This window comes from Balaenoptera borealis, assembly GCF_965194805.1.
Source record: "Balaenoptera borealis genome assembly, chromosome: 20".
NCBI classification, from domain to species: domain Eukaryota; kingdom Metazoa; phylum Chordata; class Mammalia; order Artiodactyla; family Balaenopteridae; genus Balaenoptera; species Balaenoptera borealis.
The window spans coordinates 35,316,562-35,330,837 of NC_138879.1; the positions used below are offsets into that span (position 1 = coordinate 35,316,562).

The window sequence follows — 14,276 nt, forward strand, 5'->3', positions numbered from 1 at the left end:
CTGTAACACGTACATACAGCCAAGAGCATAGTAGTGAAAAAGACCCAATCCCTCTCCTCAAGATGCTCCCTATCTGGTGACCCACAGGCCCTACCTTGGGACTAAAAGGCACAGTCCTACAGGTGTGAAAGCAGGACCTCCCACCCAGCCACTGGCTAAACTGAGCCCCAAGAAAAGGTAAGCTTCCAGGAGGCAAAGACAGCTTGTCCCAGCGACTCCAGGAGGGTAGCAGCCAAGACTGAGTTCGCACCAGGTTTTCATACCCTGGGCTCTACCAGCTCCCCTCCTGCCAGCCATGCGGCCACACACAAGTGCCTCCCTTGCCCTGGGCACAGAACAGAGGGGAGAAGGCATCAAGGAGGAGTCATCAAGAGAGCAGGTGGCTGGTAGAAAACAGCAGCAAAAGACACAGTTCATCTGCCCTCACCCTCCTCTGCAGCAAGAGTTATCTCCTCTGGGAATTACACCCCTGCTTAATTTATTTTAGCCCCCAAAGTCCCCAACAGCTGAGCTCTTTTCCCCTGACCCCATGTAGTTGAGGGCCAACCAGAGAAATCATCACTCTGTCTCTTTCTGCCAAAAGCTAGATGAGGAGAGCAGTGAGGCAGGTAGGGCCACCACATACAGTTGTGCGGGCTGTTCACTGCACAAGGTGCCCATCCAAAGGGGCAAATGGGGCTGGAATCCAGCCTATGCTCTGCTTACCAAGCTGCATACCCTGAAGAAAGGGTCCCTTCTTCTAATTCACACAAAGGTGTCTGCTCTGTGCCGCAGCCCCAGAAGCACTGGAGCAGGGGCTTCTCCACAAGGAGCGAACAAGTTTGGTGATGGGTCGGTGGGAATGTACTGTACTAGCCTCTCTAAGTTTGGAGTATATTTGAAAATTTTTACAATAAAGTTTAAAAAAAAAACCACATCCCACTCAGTAAGTGGCTGTATTACTTAGGCATGTCACTTTACCCCGTAGCCCTCAGCCTTGGTTCCCACATCTAAAAAGACAATAATCCTTGGCTCATAGTTTGGTACAGGACTAAATTAAATGACTGAAGTGAAATGCTTGAAACGAGTGAGTCCTCTTACACATGGGAGCTGTTAACAGTAGCTACTGCTGATGGCTGGGGCAAGAAGGAAAACGAGGCAAAATGGGGGCAGCGGGGCCTGGCGGAGAAAAGCAACCGCTCTGGGGAAAGTTCGCCATGAAGCCAGAGGGTGTCTGAAAACACAGCTGCCCTATTACCATTCCTAAACTGGGCTTCCAGGGGGCTGATCTGAGGGAGTTTTCTTGCAATCCCTCCCTCCCAGGTGGACTTCGAATTCCTCTGGGGACTCCAGCCTCGGCTCACAATCCAAATGACAGTCCACAGAAAGGTCACAAAGAGTGGCTCAGAAAAGGATGTGCCCCCCAGCTTCCTCGCAAACTCAGAGACAAACAGGGTGGCTTCTGGGTGAGGCGGGGCAGACAGGGACTACTCACACCTGGAAGGCTCCTATCTGAGTTCTAAAGAGAACAAGATGTCCCCAAAGATGTCCCAGGGGAGTCAGGTGTTAGCACAGGGAGGGCCCCACCCGGGAGGGCCCCACCCCCCTTCATGGGGTGGAGTCCAAGTGGCCATTCACGTCCCTAAAGGTCAAAAACTATGTTTGCACTGTCTAGTTGTATGTATGAATTTTTACATTATTATCTTCAAAATTATCACTGCTATGTATGAATTTCACCAGTGGTTTGCCATTTAAAAATGACACACCCCCCAATTTACTTCCCCTTAAGGCCTATTCCTTCCCCAGCGCCTCACGGGGATGGAGAGGGCTGGAGGTGGCAGTGGCACAAAGCTGGGAGCCCTTCCCAAAGCCCCTGGGGGAATCTCACCCTTGGCTCGAGCCACCAAGACCCTGTGTGTCGGCCCGGCCTCTACCTTGGGATACCCACACAGAAGGCCTCTGGTTTCAGTCAAATGCCATCTCACTCACTCGTGCTTTCTTTTCTTTCTTCTTTTGCAAGATGAAAGCTAATAGGATGATTCATTCTCTTAAGTCAACTCATGAGAAGAAAGGAAGTCACCTAAGTTCCCAATTCTCTCTCCTTTGAACACCAGCCATTCCATGGCTCACCCCCATATGCATTTCACAGAAATGCAATAACAAAGAAGAATTTCCACTAAAAAGCCCATCCTTCACCTTGCCTTTCATGTCTCAAGAATTTGCTATCTGTATCCATGGCAGTTAGTTCTAAGTTTCTGAAGCTGTCACAGCTGAGGGCTGAGTTGGGATGTAAAGACAGGCTTCCAAATAAAATGTGATAGGAGAGCAAAGAGACACATGGCCCTTAAATCCACAGCGCAGCCCCTCACGGCAGGGAGTAAAAGTCCACCCAGAAAATGTCCTTCTCTGTCCCTGTCGGCTCTTTTCAGCTCTGTCCCAAACTTAGAAACAGCTGTTTCCCTATAACTCCAAAAAAAGCTCTCATATGCTCCATCTCCTCATTCTTTCCAACACTGTGATCTGTACACTTAATCTACCTCCAGGCTCAGCTTATCCCTCCCTCAGCTTGTCAAATAAGAAGAGGAACAGTCAAGGAGTAAGAAGTACAACACAACAGCAAAGCCCTCTTGGAAACACCGTCTACAGACTCAGCAGCCTGGCTTTCTGAGTTCAGATCCCAGCTCCTCAGTTACCTAATTGTGTGACCTTGGGCAGGTTGACTTAACCCTCTGAGCCTCCGTCTCCTCATATGGAAAGTGGTAAATAATACTATACTCATACGGAGCTGAGTAAATAAATATATACTCCCAAAATGTATAGGATGGTGACTGGCATGCAATAAATACGTAATAAAAATGTTATCATTATTAGACCATCACAACCATCTAGTGCAGTAGGGATTATTATTAAGAGCTCTAGTTAGCAGATGTGTTCAAAAGCCATTTGTTGCCGGGGTACAATAATAGATTAACCTCGGGCTTCCCTGGTGGCGCAGTGGTTGAGAATCTGCCTGCTAATGCAGGGGACATGGGTTCGAGCCCTGGTCTGGGAAGATCCCACATGCCGCGGAGCAACTAGGCCCGTGAGCCACGACTGCTTCGCCTGCGCGTCTGGAGCCTGTGCTCCACAACGGCAGAGGCCGCGATAGTGAGAGGCCCACGCACCGCGATGAGGAGTGGCCCCCGCTCGCCGCAACTGGAGAAAGCCCTAGCGCAGAAACGAAGACCCAACATAGCAATCAATCAATCAATCAATCAATAAATCTTTAAAAAAAAAATAATAGATTAACCTCAAGAAAAGTACAAATTAAGAAATTAAGTGATCTGCTCAGAACAACACAGAAGACACAGTCCATACATGGCAGAGCTCAGCCTGGATCTCTCATCTTGGACTCCAAATCGCACACTCAGAAATTTCACACTTTAACACGCTCCCTTCCTCAGGCGTGGAAATTTGAGAAGTCCCATGAATCAGCATGAAAAACAGATTTCAATTCTGTAAGCCCCAGAGAGTGGCAGTAACTCAAGGGAATGTTGCAGGATTTGCCAAACGAAATTAATTTCCATTTGTTTTCATATTCCAAGAAAATATACCAAAACGGCCTTGTACCACCTCACCAAAGGTGTCAAAAGACCCCTCAAGGCCCAGGATCACACCCACCTCAACAATAGTTCAGGCTCCCTCGGGAGGCTCCCAGGCTGTCAGCAATTTGCAAAAAAGGTCAGTGCAAATCATTTGGGAAGGCATTTGTGCAGGCCTGGCCTAAGACATGTAGACTTCCACCAAGCCCGTAGTTTTTCAAAACATGCACTGTCTTCACCCTTGATAAATAGCAGCCAGGCTACAGAAATATTTCCATTACACCCAAAAGCCTGCTTGCCACCACAGCTCATTGATATGGATGTTTCCAATTTGAGGAGAGCTCAACAAAAATATTGAGAAACACCCCAACCTTTCCAGCAGAGGTAACCATTCTGGCATTTAGGAAACCTCTGAACACTAGTAAAGGATGTTTGTGGACACAGATTATTTGGGAAATATATGCCCTCATGCCCAAAGTCTAACTATATCTAATACATGGATTGAGCCCATTTCTTCCAGCTCTATTATGAACGTTCATTCATTAGAAGATTTCTACACAAGTACTTTCATCAGTGCTCTTTGTGTATTTCAAGACTGTGATGAAATCATATTATGGCCATGCTGGAGAGAACTAGGAATAAAAAGAGTTCAGCACTGGAGCCCTGGCTCTACCACTAACTAGCCACGTGATTTCATGAAATGATGATAATAACAATAATAATAACAGCAGCAGCAGCAGTAGCAGCAGCTAACATTTATTGAGAACTTACGATTTGCCAAGCACGTGCTAAGGGCTTAATAAGTGATCCTCATTAGCAACCATTAGGGGATATTATTTCTCCCATCGTATGGGTCAGGAAACTAAGACTCAGAGAGCTTGAGTAACTTTCCCCAAGAACACAGCAGCAACTAGCAAGGGTGGATTCAAACACAGGCAGTCTGACTTGCAGTTCTTAACTACATACCATAGTTCTTTTCAAGGTGCTTAATGACCCAGGACCACAAATTCCTCTAGGAGCCGTCTGGATGATCTTCGAAATCCTTCCTGGCTTTGAAATTCAGTGATTCTCTCTTTTAGAAATAAAATGAATTTATGACTTCGAGGAATAAAATGCAATGATGCTCTAGCACTGCTAAGGTGGGATGAAACATCTGTGTCTGCCTCACCCAGATCCGGTCAGGGGAGGAAAAGTGCTGATTTTCTAGGATAATGATGCCCTGTGAAACCACCAGACTGGCCCCAAACCGTCTCAGGAAAAACGACAGCTTGAAGACAGCGTCTTAGAAGATGCTCCAACTTGCAAAGGTCTGCAAGTTCTCAACTATCAGCTCTCAAACCTTCATTTGTCTTTTTTTTTTTTTTTTTAAGGAAACTCAAATGCAAGAAGACGCAAGTTTTAAGGATACTGGTACAAGGTGTGTGTAGGCCTCGTGGCACACTTACACCTGGCTTACCTCTCAGCTCTGCACCTGCTCATGGAAAACCCACCTCATCCAGGTAATCCGTGTTTTACAGCTTCCCTACAACCTCCCAGCTCAGTAGTCCTGTAATTGTGCGGGGTTTTGCCTGTGCACACCTGCTGATATCTTCCTTCATACGCTGCCTCCCAGCCCATAGACACACACATGCTCAATGGCCGCCTTCCCCGACTCCATCTCTGATTCATCTTCCTCCTCTCCCTGCTCAGCACAGGAGTTCCCTGCCCACCCACCTTGCCACTAGTGGCAGCCAATGGTGAGACTCTCCCAGCTCACTTCTCTCACTCGCCCTAGCTCCCGCGCGTGCTCTCTCTCTCTCTCTCTCTCTCTCACTCGGCTCCTGGTACAGCCTGAAACCGAAACTAATCTCAGACCTGAACGAAGTGAAATCATTTCCTACGCCTGATCACCCTACACGACCACAAAGAATCTTCTCCTCAGAGCTCCAGATCTAGCGTGTTGGTCGCCGGGAAAAACAGAGTTCTGCAGGTGCCTGCTAAAACTCGATGCTTCCTTAATGAATAGGCAGGAGGAAGCAAGAGATCCTCCACAGGGTTTTCTGCTGCTGCTGCTTTTCTTTAATTTGCACGAGTTAATTTATATTCACCCCAGGAAGTAAAGTTCACCACCCAGTATTTTAAATTCATTTTCCAGCATCGGTTTATGTTTGGCTCATTCTTAAGCAGATTCTCTTCTGAGAGCAAGCCTTGCTCCCTTCGGAGATCTCTGCAGCCATCTTGCTTGCTATACAGCTTAGATGGCTAGACCACATGCTTTTCCTAAATTCAAAAAATGCAGCCTTTACTTTCATGCTGGGAACAAAAACAACAACTACAACAAACAAACAAAAAGAGCAAGTCATCATAAATGAACATAATGTCTGCCCTTGAAACCCTTTCAAAGAATTATACATTTTGAGAAAAATCCCAAACTGTTCTGTTCATCATTCTTGCCCCCAGCATGCTTTTGGATGCCTTTCTCTGTTGCTGGGGGCATCGTGTAATGATTCAGTTGTTGGCTTGGGCAAAACAGAATTGAAATGGTAAATGCACTGGCCCAACAAGTTTTTGGTAAAAGAGTAATAACTTGTGGATCGTCTGCTATTTACTCTTCATTCAACAAAGTTTACTGAAGGCCCCGTAGGTATGCCTGAAGCTCATCTAGGTGCTGGGCCAGGAGGGTGAATAAGATGACCGCTAGCTCCGACTGGGCCATTCTCAGAAACATCTTGTGAGTAGGAGCTGAAGCTTTTCTCTAGTGCCAACAGCCAGACAAGCGGTCAACTACTTGCAGGTCTCCTGCAGCCCTCTTCACGAGGCGTGGACTCCATCCATTAGGGCTGTGGAGTGCCCCCAGAATGCATCCCCTCTGACAGGGATTGACACAGGCCAGCACACAGCTGTTGGACAGATGTGGTTTGTGTCTTGGCTCATTAATGAATGAATGAGCCACGTACGGTGATGGGCATTCTTCAGTCACTTCAATGGTAAAATGAGGGGTGAAGCCAGATTTGAGCAACATTCTAGCTCAAAAATTCCAGCTCCTTTTCCCCTCCCACTGCTGAGCTGACACAGATCTCGAGGGGCCTCTACTCCATCTTCCTGTCTCCAGAAGAAACCTCTTAAACCACAAAGACAAATGGAACTTGTTCCCATTGCTGAAGACCTTCGGGGATGGCCATTCCCCTCTGCTCCTGTGAGTCACTTGTTCTCACATCTCACACCCTATCTGCAACACTGTCCTGAGACCTTATTCGAGTCCTTCCTCTGCAGTTTACATTCATTTGCCTCTGGTTCTGCTTCTAAGTACGGAGAGACAAGAGCGAATCACTGTGTTCTGAGCAACAACTCTTACAAGATTTTTATTTCTTCTTCAGCATGTTCACTGCAGGCTGTATAGTAGGTGACTTTAAAAACCACAAAAGCATCAAGGTAGCCAAATAAGGCAAGGGTGTTGCAGGATCCAGAAAATTCGACCCTCGGTTCTACTCAGAATTCACAGAGTGGGAGAACGATATACTCTGTGGTCAGATCAAAAGCCCATGGGGGGCTTCCCTGGTGGCGCAGCGGTTGAGGGTTTGCCTGCCAATGCAGGGGACACGGGTTCGAGCCCTGGTCTGGGAGGATCCCACATGCCGCGGAGCAACTAGGCCCGTGAGCCACAATTGCTGAGCCTGCGCATCTGGAGCCTGTGCTCCGCAACAAGAGAGGCCGCGATAATGAGAGGCCCCCGCACCGCGATGAAGAGTGGACCCGCTTGCCGCAACTAGAGAAAGCCCTCGCACAGAAACGAAGACCCAACACAGCCATAAATAAATAAATTAAAAAAAAAAAAAAAGAAATACAACCAAATTAATAAAAAAAAAAAAAGCCCATGGGGCAGCAGCCACCTTTACCCTCACTCAGCTCAAGTGCCCCCTCCTGCAGGAAGCCCTCCCTGTCCCAGCTCCTCTTCTGGCTGGAAAAGCATCCCCTTCTTCAGCGCTTCGCCTCAGTGCAGCATTTGCCATGGCAGCTGGAGTGCTAGGCTGACGTGTTTATCCCCCCAACTAGACTATAGCCATCTCCCAGGCAGGGGTCATGTCTTAGTGACCTTTGTACTCAGGGTCAGGCCCCAGGAGAGTGTCTGGCACTTAGCCAGTGGTTCTCAGTAGGCTGTGCTAGGCTGAACCCTCCAGGCACGTCCCAATGATACTTGAATGTTGCATTATCATCCCTTCACCAAGAGCACGTAACCCCTCCAATCCCCCCACCCAGCATCCCCACCTCTCAGCCCTTGGTTCAGTAGGGGTCTCTCTGAGACTTTCTCTAAAGATGTAAGCTCTCTAGCCAGGCCTCTTGGGTTCAAATCCTGGCTCTGCCAGTCTCTAGCCATGTGACCTTGGTCAAGTTATTTAACCTCTTTATATCTCCGTTTCTTCACTGAAAAATAGATATAATATCTCATAGGATCTTGTGAGGATGAAATGAGCTGATCCACGAGAAGCACTTGCAACAGGGTCTGACCCACAGCAAGTGCTCAATGAGAGCTGGAATTATTATTTCCCAAGCCTATGGCTTCACAGAACCCCTGACCTGCCCCTGGCAGCTTCCACTCTTGACTGACATTGGGCCTGCCCTCCCCCCACTAGACCCCCTTCCTCCAGGCCCCTTCTGCCCGTTCCTCCAGGACCAATATTAGCATTAATATAAAAAGCCATTCGGGCTTCCCTGGTGGCGCGGTGGTTAAGAATCCACCTGCCAATGAAGGGGACATGGGTTCGAGCCCTGGTCCAGGAAGATCCCACATGCTGCGGAGCAACTAAGCCCGTGCGCCACAACTACTGAAGCTGGTGTGCCTAGAGCCAGTGCTCCGCAACAGGAGAAGCCATGGCAATGAGAAGCCTGCGCACCTCAACAAAGAGTAGCCCCCGCTCGCCACAACTAGAGAAAGCCCACACGCAGCAATGAAGACCCAATGCAGCCAAAAATAAATAAATAAAATAAAGAAAGAAAAGAAAAAAAGTTAAAAAAAGAAAAGATTTTTAAAAAATAAATAAATAAATAAAAATAAAAAGCCATTCAACCCTTTTTACTGATTACGATCCTCCCCCCACCCCACCCTCACCAGTTTAGAGAGCAAATTCTCCAAAGAGAAGGGAGAAGAGTTGGTTCCACAGCAGGGCTAAGAACGCCGAGTCATTCTGCCCCCAACTATGTTTCTCTGTCATCCCTTGACATTTCAGCTCCTCATCTCCCCTCTGCTCAAAATTTAAGCCTCACCCTACCCCATCCCACCCCTCCAAAAGCCAGCCTCAGCCTCTAGTTTTTACCAAAGATCTTCCTTAGCAATAAGAAGCCTCAGAACATTAGCACCCAAGTGAAGAAATAATAATAATAGCTTCTGTCTGGCATAGATCTCCTTTCATTTTTTCTAAAGCTGAGAAACTGAAGCATCTACAAAGTCATAGAGTAAGATGGAGAGCTGGAATTGCAACTGGGGATATGTATGTAACTTCAGATCATGCATTCTAAACCACTAAGCTATTATGGAAATGGGCACAGAGTGGCCGGATTGCCTCCTGGGGGTGGAGGTTAGAGGGATTTGGAAAGTTTTCATCCCACCAATCATTCCTCAGTGCATTTCACATTTTATGAAAAGGGAGTTTATGTTGACAGGCATTGTTACTCTGTTTATCATTTATGACCTGTTTTAAAGATAAGAGCTATAGCTGCATTATTAGGAGTCCATTATATTACTCTGACACATCAGAGATGCCTACTGGGAGGTTAAAAGCAGAGAGCATCAGAGAAGAACTGAGTGAGCCGACACAACCAGCATTCTAAACTCACCAACCTGTGGCAGCCGGTGCAGCCGCCGACAGATAAGCCCTGGCCACCGATGTATGTGAATCTCTAGTCACCACAACGGGACCCTTACATCCCACCAACACAACTTCCAAGTTCCAAGTCAGGGACCACTGGACCACAGTGTCTCCAAAGCCCTTCATGGTTCTCACTTCCTGTTAAGTCTAAGAGCCAACAAAACGGAGACATCACTTCCTCCAGGCCACCTTGTATAGTCAGAGGTGATCCCTGTCTGACTCCCAGCTTCTCGCCCCCCAAGGCTCCAGAATACACTTGCCTATGTTGCTTATTGCCAGGATCGGGGGAATCCATCAGGGCAAAGTAAATGTAGGAAGCTCTGAAGGAACAAACTAGTCTGAGTGCTACTACCTGCTCAACACTGCTTGCTAGGCAAAGAAAAATCTGAACTACCGTTGTCTGGGGGCACTTGAACCTAAGAAGGGCTTCTCAATACCAAGCAGAGAAGTCACAGACAGCAGGCCCTACTAAAGGCTCTTCCAGATCCCCAACAAGTATAAATGCCACCAACACCTGAGCAGCAGCCCAGGGCCCAGTGAGCTTTGGCTAAGAAAGAAAAGGCAGGCCAGGTCTCCTTGGGGGTGCACTGGGGATGGTGACAGCCATTCCCTCTGGCCCCGACTTGCCTAGTCCAGAAGGATCTAAGGAACCTACAATACCTCGATCCTGGCCTTGAACAACTCTGCCCGAAGACCTCCTCAAAAGGAGGATTGTCTTTCACACTTACACTCTCCACTGAAGCACCTTCTCCCACCTCAACCCCGTGGCCCCAAAAATGAGCTGGGGCTATTAAAGCACCTGGCTCCTATTCTGTTGAAACACCAGAATATCCATCCCTCACCCTAGTCCCTGTATTTACCTCTAATTCAACAGTTCTGTGGCCCTGGCCCAGTTAGTGCCCAGAGCCTTCTCACCACATAGACAGCAAAATCAGCCCCTGGAGAAGGGCCACCCCATTGGCCCCCATCCTCTGGCTAGCTGTAGGGAGCTGGGATCTGGTCCAGAGTTTCCAGGTCTCCATGGCCACAGCCCAAAGTTGCATCGGAAGGTCATGAGAAAAGCCCTCTTGAGAGGTCTGCTCTCCGCACCCTGGGACTATTCACTGACCCGACACAAAGGAGGGAACTGTTCTGAATGGCCTAGGCTGGACCACAGACTCTAGATCAGGGGTCTCAACAGGGGCCCCAGTTCCAAGGGGCACAGTGACCTTCTGATACTGCATACAAAATGTGTCCTTACACACATGCACGTGTCAGAGGGAGGGAGGGGGGAGTTAGAGTTGTCACCAGATTCTCAAAGGGACCCATAACCCCAACTCTGGCCCCAAGCCCCTCCCCCCCCCCACCCCATCATATCATCATCCCTAGACCATCCTAGCTGCCCAAGGTCTCTCTCCTATTTAAGGATGTGCCCAGGCCCGAGGCCCCACTCCTGATCCCCTGTCTCCCACTCTTTCCAGCTGAAGAAAGTGAACTGGGGTGGGGTCCCACATACACCCTCCAGCTTCCTGGTGACCTGAGCCAGGTTTCTCTCTCCAGCCCAGGGATGCCATCCTCCATTCAAACTGAGGTTCCAAAGGCCTCAACTGCCAACAACAGAAAGGGACCCATTTCACACCTGATCCCAAGGGGGCCAAATTTCATGGTGAGACAACTTCCTTCATGAGAGAATTCCTGGTGTCCCTCACCTCCTTCAGGCACACGTGGCCAGCTCCACCCAGGCTGTAAAGATGAGCATGCCTGGCAAAGAAAAGGAATGAGAGGCCCAAGCACCTCCCTGAGTCCCTTCTCCCGAGCCGGGTGGCTCAGGGTGCTGCAGGATAACTAACAGGAAGGCTTCCTCCCCGTGCTCAGCGATGCTCCTGCCTGAGGGTCAGGTGGGGAGTGAGAAGGTCTTGTATCCTATATCACCTCTAGGACAACTTAATAAATTCCCAGTCACCCTCCACTCTCACCACAACAAGGAAAATCTAAAACCTCCCTCCGCTTAAATCAAATTCCTCTCCAGGAATTTCATTTCAGTATAAATTTCTTGGAACTAAAACTTCTTTTAACGGGAAAAGAAACGGGCAAGCCCGTGCTAGGTGTAAGACAACAATGCAACCAGAAAATGAAGAGGAAATAAAGAATTAGCGCCGACACCAACCCCCTGGAGCTTAGAGCCCCGGGCATGTAGGACCGGAGGTGGAGGGGGGGAGCAGGGGCGGGGACAGTGCCTGGTGAACTTTCCCTGGCCGAGCCACGAGAGATGCAGCTCCCAGGGGACCGGGTGGAACCAGAAAAAGCTGAGCCGACCTGTGACATCGGCGGGGACAGGAAGCGAACCTCCCCTTTTCCTAAAAGGAGCTCTGGCCCCGGCAGGCGCCCCCCGCCCCCCACCCCCACCACCCGCCAGCCGTCGCCGAGCAGCCAGCGCCCCCCCAACCCCGGCCCGGGCCAAGCGGGGAGGGGCGCCCACACACACAAGGGGGAGCGGCCGGGGAAGGGGCTCCGGGCGGCGCCGGCTCGCCGAGGCCTCGCTCGCTTTCCCTGCGCTGCCCGCCCGCGACCACCCCTCTCCCCGCGCGCCCCGCTCCCAGCCCCCAGGTGCCCGCTCGCCCCGCGCGCCCGCGGCCCGGGAGGAGGCGGCGGCTCGGGAAGGATGCGGGGCCGGACCCGCCGCACGAGGCTGGGGCGGCGCGGGCTCCCGGCAGCCGCGGCGGCCGCCCAGGGAATCAAACTCGCGCCCGCCCGGCCCTCCCGGCGGCGCCTCGGCGACCGGGCCCGGGAAGGTGGGGCCGGGCCGGGTCGGGGCCGCGCGCGGGCCGGGCGGCGCCGGCGGGGAGCGAAGGCAGGTCTTACCGAGCAGCCGCGCGCGCGTCCGCTCCCCGCGGGCCGGAGGGGCCGGGGGCTGGGGGAGGGGCGCGATCCCGCGGCGGCGGCGGCGGCGGCGGCGGCGGCGGGCCGGGCGCGGCGGCGCGGCTGGGGCGCGGGAGGCGGGGAAAGCGAGGCGCGGCCGGCTTCCTAGCGGCGGGCGGCGCGAAATGCAGCTGTCCCTGCGCGGCCGCCGCGGGGCCGCAAGTGGGGCTGCGCGGGGAGGAGCGGGACTGCGGGCCGAGCGCGGGCCGGGCGGCGGCCCCCAGACCCTCTCCGATGCAGACCCCTCGGAGACAGGAGGGAAGCGGTATCGGGGTCCGCCAATAACGCAGTCGCGGCGGCCGGGGGCTGCCAGGCCAAGACGAGGCGGATCCCCGCCGGACCCCCGCAGCAGCCGCGAGGACTCCCGGCTGGCGGGCCGGAAGGCGTGAGCGGGGAGTCTCGGTCCCGGGCAGAGTGGGTGCGGGGCGTCCTGCCCCACCCTGCTCGGGGAGCGACGCCAGGAGGGAGACCAGAGACCTCGGCTGGGGGCGGGGGAGACCTAAGAGCCGGACTGCCCGAGAGGGTGCAGAATGTGGACGCGCATCTGGGACCTGGGACAGCTGTAGTGGAGGGGAGGGAGGCCTCCCGGGAGTAAGGGCTCAGGAAAGTAAACAAAATAAAAGGCTGAGGTCAAAGGAGATGGTGGGGAGGAGGTCAAGAAATCAAAGTAGTACCCATTCACACCATCAGATACCACCTGCCATCTCCCCATCTCCTCTCAAACATACCAGGTCACTTCAGGGGCATCTGAGCCCTGAGATCTCCCACAGAAGAGCTTGTTTAATAAATGGGAAATCAACTTTGGCTCTTCTTTTCCACATGGTTTAGTTTCAGACTCCAACTGGGGGCTGGGTAGGGTGGGTCAGGTGGTGGGCGACCTGCCAAGCATCCAGTTTTGAAGAGGAGCTACCTAAGGAAGGGATCTGAGGCTGACGAAGGCCAGAATGCAGTTCCAGCACTGCCCCCAGACAGCTTGCCAAGGCCTGCACCCTCCTCCTGGATAAGCGTGACTTAGAGACCCACTTGCCCATCTGGGTACAGATCTTAGGGAACAGCTCCCTCTCCCCTCCTCCCCTGAGGGCTTGCAGTCCTCTAGCCGGCTGAGACAAATCAACGTGCTCAGCCACAGAGACATCTGAAGGTAAAAACCACGAGCCAGAGTGCCCCAGACACCCATGTGTTTCCATCATTTGCATGTCGAGGGTAAGCTTCTTCAGCAGGTTGGGAACCTGGGAGAGGGAGAAACCTCAGAACCACAGCCTCTGGGAAGGCCCAGCAGTAACTAGCGTGCGGAGTTGAGCTCCAGGGACAGTTTCCCAGCCCCCTCCCGGGGATCTCCTCTCTCCCACCCACCCGTCCCCAGGCCCCTTCACTTGGTGGTACATTCAGTTTTGGAGGCCCTTGAAACTCCAGGAGGTGGTCCCTAGACCCCAGGTTAAAGACCCTTAATCTGGAGGGACTGACCCATGCCTCCGTGCTGACTCCTGTCTCCTTTCCCAAAGTGGTAACCGAGAGCTCAGGATTTATCCTCCTCACTAGATTATGTTACACTTGCCCACAGTGCAGTTCATCTGTCACTTTTCTGCTTACTTGCAAGATCCCTCTGCAGTTCCTCTCCCTGTCACCTTGGCATTTTGGAGCTGGGAAAATGCACCTGCAAACTTGGAGATTTCGCTGTTTACACTGGGAGGCCAGTGCTCACAAAATCTTTTCATGTATCACTCATATAGTCCTCAAATGAAACCGATCACCGTAATGGACGCTCTTCCTTGAAGAACACTTCTTAGGCGTTGGTAATATACTCTTCCTCTCCGGGCTGTCTTCCTGGAAGCTTTTCCTCAGACTCCTTCCCTGCCTCTCACACCCCACTGGGTAACCTCGCTTGCTCCCACCACTGCATCTGAGCTGAATGCTCCCCAGGACCCCAGGCCAGCCCACCCTCCTGGGCTCCAGCCCCTCACACCCAGCTGCCTAC

At 51.7% G+C, this 14,276-nt stretch overlaps 1 protein-coding gene across 6 annotated transcripts in view; it reads right to left on the minus strand.

The window, feature by feature from the left end:
- Positions 1-12,393, minus strand: part of CUEDC1 (CUE domain containing 1) — a 75,353-nt gene extending 62,960 nt beyond the window's left edge. For 3 of the 6 annotated variants that reach the window (XM_082371902.1, XM_082371904.1, XM_082371898.1), the window contains exon 1: positions 12,245-12,393. The gene's annotated coding sequence lies outside the window, so the exon portion shown is untranslated. Of the gene's footprint in view, positions 1-4,526; positions 4,633-12,244 lie in introns of those variants that run through there. The other 3 variants (XM_082371903.1, XM_082371899.1, XM_082371900.1) reach the window with 3 other exon arrangements.
- Positions 12,394-14,276: the final 1,883 nt, after the last annotated feature.